At 49.2% G+C, this 14,904-nt stretch overlaps 1 long non-coding RNA gene across 3 annotated transcripts in view; it reads right to left on the reverse strand.

Moving 5' to 3' along the window:
* Positions 1–14,904, reverse strand: part of LOC147109445 (uncharacterized) — a 144,386-nt gene that overhangs the window by 40,961 nt on the left and 88,521 nt on the right. For 2 of the 3 annotated variants that reach the window (XR_015080276.1, XR_015080278.1), the window contains 2 exons: positions 14,350–14,494; positions 11,470–11,597 (listed from right to left, as the gene is read on the reverse strand). This is a non-coding gene — a long non-coding RNA (uncharacterized LOC147109445). The remainder of the gene's footprint in view (positions 1–11,469; positions 11,598–14,349; positions 14,495–14,904) is intronic. The other variant, XR_015080277.1, reaches the window with a different exon arrangement.

Genomic DNA, 14,904 nt, shown 5'->3' on the forward strand with positions numbered 1-14,904 from the left:
AGATAGTGAGGCGAAAATATCTTCTATCCGTGGAAGTGGATATTGTACTGTGTGCAGGACTGGGTTCACAGTCACCTTGAAGTCCCCACAGATGCGAACCTTCTTCGGTTCCCCAGGCGTGCTGCTCAATGCTTTCTTCATTACAGGAACAATGGGTGTGGCCCACTCGCTCCAGTCCACCTTGGACAGCACACCCGAACGCTCCAAACTCTCCAGTTCAGCTTCAACGGCTGGGCGGATCGCGTATGGCACCGGTCTGGCCTTAAAAAATTTTGGGTTTGCGTTATCTTCGATCTTTATCGTTGCCTTTACTCCTTTTAGAGTCCCAGGTCCTTGTTGGAACACCTCTTCTGCGTCAGTTAGAATTTGTGACAGACGTCCAGGTGCGACGTCATCATCCTTTTTGTCAGTCACAGTTAGCGCCTGAATAGAATGCCAATCCAATTGTATTTTTCGGATCCATTCACGTCCCAATAATGGTGGTCCTCCATCTTGTAGGATATACATATATAGTTTCTGTGTTTCCTTGCCGTTATATTTAACTGGCACCCTTATTTTTCCTCTGGGGTAGACCTTTTGCCCCGTGTATGTCTTCAATACAATGGACGTGTCCTTTAAGGGTATGTGTGAGAATAGCCGCTCATAGTCTCGTCGGTTCATGACAGTTAGGGGTGATCCTGTATCTAATTCCATCTTTACTTGGGACCCTGCTATCATGAGGGTGACCCACATAGTTCGGTGATTCTCCTTTGCGATCACGTTGTGTAACTTTAGACAACTTAGTCTCCTGCTCCCGGAGTCGTTATCACTCTCCTGATCTTCCGAACTACCGTCTGTCATTTTGTTTACTTTCTTGTACTTTTTCTTAGTAGTTCTTGTAGTGTTGGTTTTCTTTCCCGACCTGCAGACTCTTGCTATATGTCCCATTTTTCCGCATTGCCTGCATACTTTGTCCTTAAACCAGCAGTCCTTCTGCTCATGGGTTGTTCTGCCGCAGCAATAGCACTTTTCTGCTCCATACACCATTTCGTTAGCGCTGTATTCTTGTGGTTTCTGTTGTATTTCCGCAGCTCCCCGTGCTGCTGCTTCGTAGGATACTGCCACGCTGAAAGTCTGTTCTAGCGTCAGGTCCTTTTTCGAAAGTAGTCGTTTCTGGGTTCCTTCACTCTGGAGCCCGCAGACAAACTTATCCCGTAAGGTGTCTGCCAGTCCTGCTCCGAACTGGCAGTGCTTCGATAACTTGCGTAGTTCCGTAAGATAGTCAGCATTGCTCTCATCTTTGTGCTGGTTTCTTTTATGGAACTTGAATCTTTCTGCTATCAGCAGCGCTGTAGGGTTTAGGTGTTCCTGTAAGATATTAACAATCTCCTCAAAACTTTTCTCCATTGGTTTAGCTGGGGTAATTAAATTCCGCAATAGGCCGTACGTACTCGCGCCCATCAAATTCAATAATACCGACGCCCTCTTTCCATCGGCCACCTCATTTGCCTTGCAGTACCCTTCAATTCTTTCCACATACGTGGTCCAGTCTTCTACCTCGTTGTCGAAAGCAGTAATACTGCCACTTTTCGGCATCTTGGGTGATTTAAAATGGCGGCTCCCGCGCTTTTTCTTCTTCCCCAATGGAATAAAATGGTGCCTCCCGCGCTTTTCCTTCTTCCCCAACGGGATAAAATGGCGCCTCCCACGCTTTTCCTTCTTCCCCTTGCTGCCACGCTGCTCCTAGCGTTCTACAGGGTAATGGCGGTGACCTGCGGCTTCGGCGCGTCTCACTTTCCGTCCCCCCGTTTATTTTCTCTCCGCTGCCCGGTTCTTGAGCACCGACCGCGCCCTGTGCGCTCCACCCTCTCTCTCTTTCTTTTTTCTTTTCCCGGCGACGCTGCGCGGCCCGTTTTGTAGAGCTGCTCGATCGAGCTCGAGCCTGCCGCAGTCCGGCAGGGTCAGCGCACTACCTGGTACCAGCACGATTTGCTGGAACACCTTAACTGGGGAGCCAAGCTCAGCTCTCCACAGCCTCTCCCGCAATTCTCCGAACACCGATGAATCCTTGGGCGGTTGCCCGCGGTCGACGCCTGTTGCTCAGACTTCGACCTCCAAGAAACCTCCTCTCAGGGTGAGATCCCCGTGAGATGATGCAACACTGCAGGTGAGTTCGAACTTACTCATCGCCACTGTAAAGTCCGCGCCTCAATAATACACGGACTTCGGGAGAACAGTTTAACAGGTACTTTACTGAACGGAGGGTAACGTCAGACTGAAATACAGAAACCTGCTAGGGCCTTTTATACAGGGGTGGTCACTGCCGGTACTGCAGTCTAAAACCAGTTCTTCCCTTAAAGGTACATACACAACAGGGGACAGTATAGTTAGAGGGATAGATACTGTTCTCTGCAGCCGAAAGCGTGGGTCCCGAAGACTGTGTTGCCTGCCCGGTGGCAGGGTTAAGGACATCTCCTCTGGGCTGGAGAGGAACTTGGAGTGGGAGCGGGAAGATCCAGTTGTCATGGTCCACGTAGGTACCAATCACATAGGTAGGACAAAAAAAGAGGTTCTGCTGAGGGAGTATGAGCAGCTAGGGGCTAAATTAGAAAGCAGAACCACAAAGGTAATAATCTCTGGATTACTTCCTGAGCCACGAGCGAATTTGCATAGGGTAAATAAGATCAGAGAAATGAACAAGTGGCTCAAAGACTGGTGTGGGAGAAATGGGTTTCGATTTGTGGGGCACTGGCACCAGTACTGGGATAAGAGGGAGCTGTTCCGTCTGGACGGGCTTCACTTGAACATGCTGGGGCTAGCGTCCTGGCGAATCGAATAACTAGGGCTGTAGAGAGGGCTTTAAAATAGTGGGGGGCGGGCGGGAGGGTCCAGGTGAGCAGGAATTTAAAAAGTCAATAAATGAGGAATCAATAGAGCAGGATAGAGATGGGGGAAATAAAAACCAGAGTGTGACAGGAAGGGACAGAGGCCTAGAAATTTGGTGGGCTGCGCCACCAGTTAGCGCCTAAAGAGGGCACTCAGTGGCTTTAGCACCACTGGCCACGCCTCCCGCAATATTTAGCGGGGTGCTAATGGCGGTGTTAGCCTGTAGCGCTGTGCCGCCACCGATGACATCATCGGTGTGCGCAGCGCCCCGCTACCGCCCCAATCGTGATATTTGGTCGCGCCCGTCTCTGCAACGCCGGTCGCAAATTGCCCCCGGTTCACGGGGCCTACCTGTGGCGGTAGTGGCGCAAATTAAGGTGGCGGTGCGGGGCGGCCATTTTTTTCGGTGGCCACCTGCCAGCACCTCCGTCCCCGGCCTCCTGATCCCCCCCCCCCCGGGCAGTGCCGGCAGTGTCCCGAGAGCCCGGCACTTCTCCTCGGTGCCGGGCTCTTTTGCCGGCACTCACGATCGGTCATCGCGCTGGTGCAGGCCCCTCCCCCTTAAGAAGGGGAGGAAGGCCTGCAGTACCGCAGCGCGCCATGCCGCAGCGTGTGGCGTTGCGGCACGTTGCACTGCGATATTCAGTTTGAGCGCCCTAAGAGGGACGCGGGGCGTCTCGAGCAGCGCCCCGCGTCCCTCTTGGGGCGCTCAAACTGAATTTCCGGCGGGCGCAACGGCTCCGATCGCAGCGGTAATTCCGGCGCCCAGGCGAGCTGGTTTGGGGCGCCGGAATTACCGTGCAACAGAAATTGGGGCCAAAACAAGGAGAAATGGTAAAAAGACGAAGTTAAAAGCTCTATATCTGAATGCATGCAGCATTCGTAACAAGATAGATGAGTTGACGGCACAAATAGATACAAATGCGTATGATATGATCGCCATTACAGAGGCATGTTTGCAAGGTGACCAGGGCTGGGAACTGAATATTCCAGGGTATTTGACAATTCGGAAGGATAGACAGAAAGAAGTGAGGAGGGGTGGCTTTGTTGGTAAAGGATGGGATCAGTGTAGTGGTGAGAGGTGATATTGGCTCAGAGGATCAAGATGTAGAATCGGTTTGGGTGGAGATAAAAATAATAAGGGGAAAAAGTCTCTGGTGGGTGTAGTCTACAGGCCCCCGAACAGTAGTAATACTGTTGGACAGAGTATAAATCAACAAATAATGGAATCCTGCAAAAAAGATACGGTAATACTCATGGGTGATTTTAATCTCCATATTGATTGGACAAATCAAATTGGCCATGGTAGCCTTGAGGAGAAGTTCATAGAGTGTATTTGGGATGGTTTCCTAGAACAGTATGTAATGGAACCAACCTGGGAGCAGGCTATCTTGGATCTGGTACTGTGTAATGAGACAGAATTAATAAATCATCTCATAGTAAAGGATCCTCTAGGAAAGATTATAACATGGTTGAATTTCAAATTCAGTTGGAGGGTGAGAAATTTGTATCTCAAACCAGTATCCTGACCTTAAACAAAGGCAATTAAAAAAACATTTTTTTATTCACTTATGGGATCTGGGTGTCTCTGGCAAGGCCAACATTTATTGTCCATCCCTAGTTGCCCTTGAGAAGCTGGTGGTGAGCTGACTTCTTGAACCGCTGCAGTCCATGTGGTGTAGGTACTCCCACAGTACAGTTGGGTAGGGAGTTCCAGGATTTTGACCCAGCGACGATGAAGGTGTTCCCATGCGCCTGCTGCCCTTGTCCTTCTAGGTGGAAGAGGTCGCGGGTTTGGGAGGTGCTGCCGAAGAAGCCTTGGCGAGTTGCTGCAGTGCATCTTGTAGATGGTACACACTGCAGCCGCGGTATGCCGGTGGTGGAGGGAGTGAATGTTTAAGGTTGAATGGGGTGCCAATCAAACGGGCTGCTTTGTCCTGGATGGTGTCGAGCTTCTTGAGTGTTGTTGCAGCTGCACTCATCCAGGCAAGTGGAGAATATTCCATCACACTCCTTACTTGTGCCTTGTAGATGGTGGAAAGGCTTTGGGGAGTCAGGAGGTGAGACACTCGCCGCAGAATACCTAGCCTCTGACCTGCTCTTGTTGCCACAGTATTTATGTGGCTGGTCCAGTTAAGTTTCTGGTCAATGGTGACCCCCAAGATGTTGATGGTGGGGGATTCGGCAATGGTAATGCCGTTGAATGTCAAGGGGAGGTTGTTAGACTCTCGCTTGTTGGAGATAGTCATTGCCTGGCACTTCTGTGGCACGAATGTTACCTGCCACTTATCAACCCAAGTCTGAACGTCGTCCAGGTCTTGTTGCATGCGAGCATGGACTACTTCATTATCTGAGGAGTTGTGAATGGCGCTGAACACTGTGCAGTCATCAGCGAACATCCCCATTTCTGACCTTATGTTGGAGGGAAGGTCATTGATAAAGCAACGGAAGATGGTTGGGCCTAGGACACTGCCCTGAGTAACTCCTGCAGCGACGTCCTCGGGCTGTGATGATTGACCTTCAACCACCACAACCATCTTGCTTTGTGCTAGGTATGACTCCAGCCCCACATTCGGTCAAATGCTGCCTTGATGTCAAGGGCAGTCACTCTCACCTCACCTCTGGAATTCAGCTGCTTTGTCCATGTTTGGACCAAGGCTGTAATGAGGTCGGGAGCTGAGTTGTCTTGGCAGAACCAAACTGGGCATCAGTGAGCAGGTTATTGGTGAGTAAGTGCCGCTTGATAGCACTGTCGATGACACCTTCCATCACTTTGCTGATGATTGAGAGTAGACTGATGAGGCGGTAATTGACTGGGTTGGATTTGTCCTGCTTTTTGTGGACAGGACATACCTGGGCAGTTTTCCACATTGTCGGATAGATGCCAGTGTTGTAGCTGTTCTGAAACAGCTTGGCTAGAGGCGCACCTAGTTCTGGAGCTCAAGTCTTCAGCACGATAGCCGGGATGTTGTCGGGGCCCATAGCCCATCTACTCGGCACTTCTGGCTGAAGATCGTTGCAAATGCTTCAGCCTTGTCTTTTGCACTCACGTGCTGGGCTCCACCATCATTGAGGATGGGGATATTCATGGAGCCTCCTCCTCCTGTTAGTTGTTTAATGGTCCACCACCATACACGACTCGATGTGGCAGGACTGCAGAGCTTTGATCTGATCCGTTGATTGTGGGATCGCTTAGTCCTGTCGCTTTTTAGCATGCATGTAGTCCTGTGTTGCAGCTTCCCCAGGTTGGCACCTAATTTTTAGGTACGCCTGGTGCTGCTCCTGGCATGCTCTTCTACACTCCTTGTTGAACCAGGGTTGGTGGTAATGGTAGAGTGAGGGATATGCCAGGCCATGCATAGAAACATAGAAGATAGGAGCAGGAGTAGGCCATTCGGCCCTTCGAGCCTGCTCCGCCATTCAACGAGATCATGGCTGATCATCCAAACCCTAGCACCCGGTCCCTACACCGACAGCCATCCCACCCAAGCCCTATCCCCGTAACCCTGTAACCCCACGTATTTAATCCCCCCTAACACTAAGGTCCAATTTTTTTTTAATTAAAAATTTTTTTTTTTATCATGGCCAATCAACCTAACCCGCACATCTTTGGACTGTGGGAGGAAACTGGAGCACCCGGAGGAAACCCACGCAAACAATGTACAAACTCCACACAGACAGTCACCCGAGGCCGGATTTGAACCCGGGTCCCTGGTGCTGTGAGGCAACAGTGCTAACCACTATGCCGCCCTGATGCAGTTACAGATTGTGGTGGAATACAATTCTGCTGCTTCTGATGGCCCACAGCGCCTCATGGATGCCCAGTTTTGAGCTAGATCAGTTCTGAATCTATCCCATTTAGCACAGTGGTAGTGCCACACAACATGATGGTCCTCAGTGTGAAGACAATGACTGTGCGGTGGTCACTGCTACCAATGTTGTCATGGACAGATGCATCTGTGACAGGTAGATCAGTGAGGACGAGGTCAAGTAGGTTTTTCCCTCATTTTGGTTCTCTCACCACCTGTCACAGGCCCAGACTGGCAGTTATGTCCTTCAGCAGTGGTGCTACCGAGCCACTCTTGGTGATGGACATTGAAGTCCCCCACCCAGAGTACATTCTGTGCCCTTGCTACTCTCAGTGCTTCCTCCACGTGGTGTTCAACATGGAGGAGTACTGATTCATCAGCTGAGGGAGGGTGGTAGGTGGTATTCAGCAGGAGGTTTCCTTGCCCATGCTTGACCTGAAGCCATGAGACTTCTTGGGGCCCAGAGTCGATGTTGAGGACTCCCAGGGCCACTCCTTCCCGACTGTATACCACTGTGCCGCCACCCCTGGTGGGTCTATCCTGACGGTGGGACAGGACATACCCAGGGATGGTGATGGAGGAGTTTGGGACATTGGCTGAAAGCTATGATTCTGTGAGTATGACTATGTCAGGCTGTTGCTTGACTAGTCTGTGGGACAGCTCTCCCAATTTTGGCACAAGTCCCCAGATGTTGGTGAGGAGAACTTTGCAGGGTTGACTGGACTGGGCTGGGTGTGCCGTTGCCGGGTGGTCCATCCGGTTTCATTCTTATTATGTTTTGTAGTGGTTAGTTACAACTGAGTGGCTTGCTAGGCCATTTCAGAGGGCAGTTAAGAGTCAACCACATTGCTGTGGGTCTGGAGACACATATCAGCCAGACCAGGTAAGGACGGCAGATTTCCTTCCCTAAAGGACATTAGTGAACCAGACAATCCGATAGGTTACCCATTACTGATACTAGCTTTTTATTCCAGATTTATTTAATTAAATTTAAATTCCCCAGCTGCTTTGGTGGAATTTGAACTCATGTCTCTGGATCATTACCTCTGGCCTCTGGATAACTAGCCCAGTGGCATTACCAGTACGCTACCGTTCCCGGTAGCAATGGCATGAGGGCAGAACTGGCTAAAGTGGACAGGAAAAATAAATTAAAAGGTAAGACAGTTAAAATGCAGTGGCGGACATTTAAGGAGATATTTTATAACTCTCAACAGTGAGAAAGAAAGATTTTAAGAGAAGGATAGCACTATCCGTGGCTAACTAAGGGAGTAAAGGATGGTATCAAATTGAAATCGAAGGCATACAATGTTGCCAAGATTGGTGGGAGGCCAGAGGATTGGGAAATTTTAAAAAACCAGCAAAGGATGACTAAAAAAATAATAGAGAGAGAAGATGAATTATGAGAGTAAACTGGCAAGAAATATTAAAACAGAAAGTAAGAGCTTCTACAGGTATATAAAAAGGAAGAGAATAGCTAAAGTAAATATTGGTCCCTTAGAGAATGAGAATGGGGAATTAATAATGGGAAACGGGGAAATGGCAGAGACTCTGAACAAATATTTTGCATCTGTCTTCACGGTAGAAGACACTAACAACATCCCAATAATGGATAATCAAGGGGCCACAGGGAGGAGGGAACTAAAGACAGTCACTATCACTAAGGAAAAAGTACTTGGTACTAAAAGACGACAAGTCCCCTGGACCAGATGGCCTGCATCCCAGGGTCTTAAAAGAAATGGCTGCAGAGATAGTGGATGCATTGGTTGCAATATACCAAAATTCCCTGAACTCTGAAGAGGTCCCAGCAGATTGGAAAACCGCAAATGTAACACCCCTATTTAAGAAAGGAGGGAGACAGAAAGCAGGAAACTATAGACCAGTTGGCCTAACATCTGTCGTTGGGAAAACATTGGAGTCCTTCATTAAGGAAGCAGTTGCAGGGCATTTGGAAAATCATAATGCAGTCAAGCAGAGTCAGCATGGTTTTATGAAAGGGAAATCATGTTTAACAAATTTGCTGGAGTTCTTTGAGGATGTAACAAGCAGGATGGATAAAGGTAAGCCAGTGGATGTGTTGTATTTGGATTTCCAGTAGGTGCCACATAAAAGGTGGGGGTTGGGGGTAATATATTAGCATGGATAGAGAATTGGCTAACTAACAGAAAGCAGAGAGTTGGGATAAATGGGTCATTTTCCAGTTGGCAAACGGTAACTAGTGAGGTGCCACAGGGATCGGTGCTGGGACCGCAACTATTTACAATCTACATTAATGACTTGGTTGAAGGGACCGAGTGTAATGTAGCCAAGTTTGCAGATGATACAAAGATGGGTGGGAAAGCAAGTTGTGCAGAGGACTCAAAAAATCTGTAAAGGGATATAGACAGGCTAAGTGAGTGGGCAAATATTTGGCAGATGGAGTATAAATAATGTGGGAAAGTGCGAGGTTATCCACTTTGGCAGGAAAAATAAAAAAGCAAATTATTATTTAAATGGAGAGAGATTACAAAATGCTACAGTTCAGAGGGACCTGGGGGTCCTTGTGCATGAAACACAAAAAGTTAGCATGCAGGTACAGCAAATAATCAAAAAGGCAAATGGAATGTTGGCCTTTATTGCAAGGGGATTGGAGTATAAAAGCAAGGAAGTCCTGCTACAACTGTACAGGGTATTGGTGAGACCACACCTTGAGTACTGCATACAGTTTTGGTCTCCTTATTTAAGGAAGGATATACTTACATTGGATGCAGTTCATAGACGATTCACACGGTTGATTCCTGGGTTGAGGGGGTTGACTTATGAAGAAAGGTTGAGCAGGTTGGGCCTATACTCATTGGAATTTAGAAGAATGAGAGGGGATCTTATTGAAACATATAAGATACTGAGGGGGCTCGACAAGGTAGATGCAGAGAGGATGTTTCCCCTCGTGGGTAAATCTAGAACTCGGGGGCATAGTTTCAGAATAAAGGGTCGCCCTTTTAGAACTGAGATGAGGAGGAATTTCTTCCCTTAGAGGGTCGTAAATCTGTGGAATTCTCTGCCCCAGAGAGCTGTGGAGGCTGGGTCATTAAATACATTTAAGGTGGAGATAGACAGATTTTTGCAAGATAAGGGAGTGAAGGGTTATGGGGAGCGGGCGGGGAAGTGGCTTTGAGCCCAAGATCAGCCATGATCTTATTGAATGGCGGAGCAGGCTCGAGGGGCCAAGTGGCCTATTCCTGCTCCTATTTCTTATGTTCTTATGATTCCAGGTACCAAATGTGGGAGTGTTGGTAAGACAAATCTTTCCATTTGCCCCCAATAATGTTTCCTTTGCCGTGGCTGAAATAATTTGGGTTCTATTTTATGATATTACTATATTTTAACAAGCTCTTTCCCAATAAAATCTTGTGATGAGCTACACCTGTTGACTGGTATACTATTTTTATAGTTTCTCTCTTGTGAAGCTGGGGCGCACTCTCCAATTGTGTATAAACCCCTTCCAGATCCATAAAACATGCAGTGATTGTTAATTGTTATCCCTACCTCACTGAAATATTGGAGTTAAGTGGATCTGTAGATTACTTTCATTTGTATCAGCTTCAGTTTCATAGATGTACTCCTGCCATGTCCCAGTTTCACATTTTCCTTAGTTGTCCTTGTTAATCATTACGCATGGTCTGTGGCGGACAGAGGCTTGATGGCCTTTTCTCATGTAATGCCTTCTTATGCATTTATGTTGTCCATAAAATGTTATATCACAGTGTATTTGTTATACATTTATTAGGAAAACTAACATTTTACAAAAGCTTGAAAATGGTTTCTCTTGTTCTTCAAAGAACATAGAATACATTATCAGCAAAGTGTCCATATTTTTTATGTTAGTAGACACATTAGGGATTAATATAAAGAGGGGTATAACCCTTGATTTACCAACATTGGCCGGAATTTTCACGCGGCCGGTCGTGCAAGACTGGAGGCGGGTCAAGAGTGAAAGTTGAAAAAAAGCAGAGCTGGTTGGGACCCCGCCATCATCCCGCCTCTTCATGCCTTTCACTCGGGCGCGTTTGCCAGCGCGGCCATGACCTGAATGGCTTGGCAGTCGAGCTAATTTAGATCATTATTAGGTAGTTGACAGACCCTTAATTGTCTTTTAAACCCTACCTTTCCAATTTCACTGTGTGAGCACGAGAATCGCGCAGTTCGGGAACCACGTCTGTAAACCTGAAGCAGAAGTTCAGTGGCCATTGATGGAACTCATTATTGTACAGCATGGAAAGCACAATAAATACTACCACCTGACACTTGGTTACTTTACTAAGGCATATATGTTGTTGCTGAGTGCATTGTCAACACAGATTTAGATTTCTAGAGGTTGCAAGTGCTTTCAGCAAATTCGGCAGCCACTGTCACCTCATTGGTACAACCTATCACACCATTGACAGATTGGTTCTCTCATCTCTACTTGACCTGCCTTCCATACATCAGCATGGGTGCCATTTATACTGTCTCACCTTGGTCCTCAGGATTGGATCGCGTTGAGCCCCAACACCAGCAGCACCAGCAGCACCAACAACAACACCACCAACCTTCTCCCCAACCACCTGATGCTGCACAGGACAGCGGGCATCAGCGCAGGGCTGCACCACGTGGAGGCGATACCCCCAACACAGGGTATACAGGCAGAGGATGATCTTCCTCAACATGACTGAGCAGCAGGGCCAAAGGAAGCTCTGGCTATCGCGCCAGGTCATTGCAGACATTTGCAGCTTGCTGGAGCAAGACCTGCAGCACACAGGTCCTGGTGGACACGCCTTACCAGTGGCTGTCAATGTCATCCGCACCCTCAACTTCTTCGCCTCAGGCTCCTTCCAGGGATCTTCAGCAGACATTTGCAGCATCTCGCAGTCGGCCGCCCACAGATGCATCACACAGGTCACAGATACCCTGTTTGACAAATCAGTCAATTATATCAACTTTGCCACTAATGACGCCAGTGTTACTGAGCGGGCGCTCGGCTTTGCTGCTCTGGCTGCCTTCCCACAGGTGCAGGACATCATCGACTGCACACCATCAACACCCAGGAGTCTTTGTCAACTGCAAGGGCTTCCACTCCCTCAATGTGCAGCTTGTCTGCAACCATAGGAAGATCATCTTGCATGTGCGCGCCAGATTCCCTGGCAGCTGTCATGACTCTTTCGTCCTGCGCCAGTCCACCCTCCCTCAGCTCTTCATACCTCCAAACAGACTTTCCGCCTGGCTGCTTGGAGACAAGAGCTATCCACTGACGACGTGGCTCTTGACACCCTTGAGGAGGCCAGAGGCCGACCCGTGAAGAGAGAGAAGTAGGCCCCGGGCCGTGGAGCGTGGAGCCGGCGACGGTGAAGAAGAGGCCGCGTTGGAGCATTCACATCCCGACGATGTGTTCGGTGAGTCGGGCAGAGGAGCGCAGCGCAACGAGCAGCAGCAGCAGACTCACGACACGCTGCAGCTTGTCGGCCGGCAGCTCCATTTCGGGTAACTCGCAGTCCGGATGGGAGGAGGGGAGCCGGGCATGGTGGCCAGAGCGGGAGAAGCAGGCCACCACACGTGGAGCCGGCAACAGTGAGGAGGAGGCCGCGGTGAAGAAGAGGACGGAGCGGCTGAGGGACATCGTGCTCCCACTGCCATGGGAAGCCACTGTATTGACTCTGAACGCGGCGCTGTATGTATAGCTGATGCGTCCCTATGGGGAACAAGCATTCCATTGTACTTGTTACATATGGCAAATAAATCTAATCTGAATCTGAATCTGAATCAAGTACTGAGGCTGAGGAGAGATATATTGAAAGCCACATGTCCACCAGATGTGTCATAGAGCGGACAATAGGCATGCTGAAAATGCGATTCAGATGCCTTGACAGCTCTGGAGAAGCACTTCAGTACACACTAGCCAGGGTCTCCAGAATTGTTGTGGTCTGCTGCGCCCTGCACAACATAGCGAAGCAGCAAGGATTATTGCTTCATGAGGAGCAAGGCACAGAGCGTACAGCCTCTTCAGAGGAGGAGGAGGACGAGGAGGGGGAGAAGCATCAGCTGGAAGATGATGAGGAGGAGCTGGAGGAACCTGCAGTCAATATCCAACCAGCACCCGAGCACATTGCTGCCCGTAAGGCCAGAGATGGGCTCATCATGGCTAGATTTACTTAACTTCAGGCATTACAACCATATGGCTGCTATATGCTGCACCAGGTTCCCACCACCCCACAGCAATACCATAAAGCATCCCTACAATGACCAATCGATTCATTTCACACTGACCACCATTGCTGGAAGTAACGTTATGTCTCACCATTCACTTCAACTAACTGAGCCACTTCCAAAGTTGATGACAAAATTGGCCATGACTCGAAAGTGGTGAAAATAAATACTGTTATATGCGACATCAGAGTAACAGAAGCTTAACACAAACAGTTATTAAAACACCCAAGTTCTTACCCTTGTGCATCTACTTGTGTGTCATCTTTCTCTTACACATGCTTCTATGAGGTGCAACCCCTGTGGCTTCAGCAGAGGTAGAGGCAGCCTGCTCACTTCCCTGCTGCGACTGCATAGACACTTTTGGCAGATGTCCTCTGGTGTTGGAGCCTGTGATGGCCCCGCCAATGTCTGCTCCTCCCACAACTGTGCAGGGGCAAACTCGGCCATCGTGATCCCAGCAGGCAAATGGGGCTCTGACTGAGGGGGATGCAACGGGGGAGAAGTGTGAGCACTTTGAGAGGAGTCCCACTTCCATGTCCCCACTCACCGTCATCCCTCTCATTGGCCACCTGTACTTCCCTGCTAGCAAAGAGCTGGACAGCACTTTACTGCACAGCAGTGGGGCCATGAGGACCCAAGTCTATGTTGACATCCCTCCTGGAGAGGAGGTCTATGAGCCTCTGCCATCTATTCTCCATAGGTAGATGGTGGAGACAGGGACAGCAGTGGAGACTGAAGGAGTCCATTTCCAACATGAGCACCACCGTGTCGCAGGCGATGGCGACTGTAGGCTCTTCCATGGAAAGGATGGCCACCTGCATGGAGCAGTTAATGCGCCACTCACATGAGCACATGCTATAGAAACATAGAAGATAGGAGCAGGAGTAGGCCATTCGGCCCCTCGAGCCTGCTCCGCCATTCAATGCGATCATGGCTGATCATCCAAATTCAGTACCCGGTCCCTGCTTTCTCCCCATACCCCTTGATCCCTTTAGCCTTAAGAAATATATCCAACTCCTTCTTGAATATATTTAATGAACTGGCCTCCACCGCCTTCTGTGGTAGAGAGTTCCACAGGTTCACCACTCTCTGGGTGAAGAAATTCCTCCTCATTTTGAAACTTATAAAATTCTGACAGGACTGGACAGACTAGATGCAGGAAGGATGTTCCCGATGGTCGGGGAGTCCAGAACCAGGGGACACAGTCTAAGGATAAAGGGTAGGCCATTTAGGACAGAAATGAGGAGGAATTTCTTCACCCAGAGAGTCATACATGCAGGTGGCCATCCTTTCCATGGAAGAGCCTACAGTCGCCATCACCTGCGACACGGTGGTGCTCATGTTGGAGATGGACTCCTTCAGTCTCCACTGCTGTCCCTGTCTCCACCATCTCCTCTTGCTCACTTGTGACTTGTGAGACACCAGGTGACAACACTACTATATCTCACGTGGGACCCACCAAGGTGTGCGTAGCTCCGCTGGTGCAGGGTGCGCTTATGTCTGCTAACGATGCACTCTCAGAGGCTGGAGGCTCCTCTGAGGAGTCGTCTTCCTCTTCCTCCTGGACAGTGCGGCGGGGGGGGGGGGGGGTGCTCGTGATCGACCTGTGGGAGAGTAAAGAGATGATTTAGAAATGTCATATCAAGAATGGGTAACAATACCATTATGCATATGATGGACGTTCACTGGCTGCTGACATCAGTCTCCATATGAGTGACTGCTGTATGCCATGTGGCTGTATGAGATGTAATCTGTCACCAGGTTGCTGAGATGTCCCCCTCTTTCCGCCTCCCACTGCCAGCTGCTCTGCAACTCCTGGTGCTTCCAGGGCGACCTCCTCTGCTGCAGTTAAAGTCGCCAATGATGGAGGGCCACCTCTGGTTCTCTCCCTCTCCCTCTTATTGTGGGCTCTCTTTTCCTGCAAGGAGGGAAAGAAGTGAGACCGATGGAATGAGTGTAAGGAATGGGTGGGTTACATCTTTAGAGGGTGACTATGATGGAGAGGGGTGCCAAT

The sequence above is a fragment of the Somniosus microcephalus genome, chromosome 12 (genome assembly GCF_052327205.1).
Source record: "Somniosus microcephalus isolate GS21.2 chromosome 12, FLI_Smic_1.0, whole genome shotgun sequence".
NCBI lineage: Eukaryota > Metazoa > Chordata > Chondrichthyes > Squaliformes > Somniosidae > Somniosus > Somniosus microcephalus.